We start from the raw sequence: 986 nt of genomic DNA, 5'->3' as shown, positions 1-986 counted from the left end.
ATTGGTTTCCCTTGCCTACTATGGTAAAATAGACAACTGAATGGGATAGAAAGGGATATCAGGAAACATGATTACAGAAAGCTTTGTAAGTCTGTCTTTAGCCTATAATTTGTTGGAACACCTACAAGAGATTCTAGAATACACCCAGTGAAATAGGCTTCTTGTGGAACCTTTGTAATATATAGGACCTTAGTTGGAATCCTGAGCCCCATCCAGAACCTTCTGAGGTGGGACATTCCCACTTGAAAGGACATGCAGACCAGCATGGAGAGGCTAGAGGAACAGAAACTACTTCTTGAAAGAAAGACCAGAAGGAAAAAAAAGAAAACAAAACTGGCAGTCTGATTGATTATGACAAAAACAAACAAGTTGTTTGCTTGGGAGCAAGCAATCAAGGCAAGCAATCAAGTGTCTTCAGGACAACCCCCCTACCCCCACCCCAAGACTGAAACTCAAAGGGAACACACAAGCAGGCATGTAAGCTTGTTGGCAGCCATGTTAGTCTACTGGTGAGTGAAAGTGGGGGAAAGGCAGCAATGAAGATATATGGGCTGAATTTAACCATATTCCATAGACTCCCATTGATCTGGATATGAGAGAGAAAAGAGGAAGGGCTAGTTGGTTATGGTGAGACCTGGGGATCTCTAAGCACATGGACAAAGACCTAGCGACAGAGGACTAGAGCTGATGTAATGTGAGGGGAGACATACAAGAATGTCGAAACTTGCAGATAGTACCCATTTGACCTAGCTTGGATGGCTTCATGATGAGAACTCGACTAGAGGAAGATAAAAAAAAAATTTTTTTCTTTTTCTTAAATGTTTTATTGTGAATTATGTGATAGTTTACAAGGGAGAACATTAGTTTTACATTCATATCATATATTGTCTCATTGCCATGGTTACAATCCCCTCCATGCATCATCAACCAACCAAAAGGTATACCTTGCAATCCCTCTCCTGTACCCCCCAGGTCTTCAGCACACA

Source organism: Chrysochloris asiatica, unplaced genomic scaffold (genome assembly GCF_000296735.1).
Source record: "Chrysochloris asiatica unplaced genomic scaffold, ChrAsi1.0 scaffold00306, whole genome shotgun sequence".
Taxonomy (NCBI): domain Eukaryota; kingdom Metazoa; phylum Chordata; class Mammalia; order Afrosoricida; family Chrysochloridae; genus Chrysochloris; species Chrysochloris asiatica.
The sequence above is the reverse complement of the archived record's forward strand: the minus strand, read 5'-3'. Positions refer to the sequence as shown.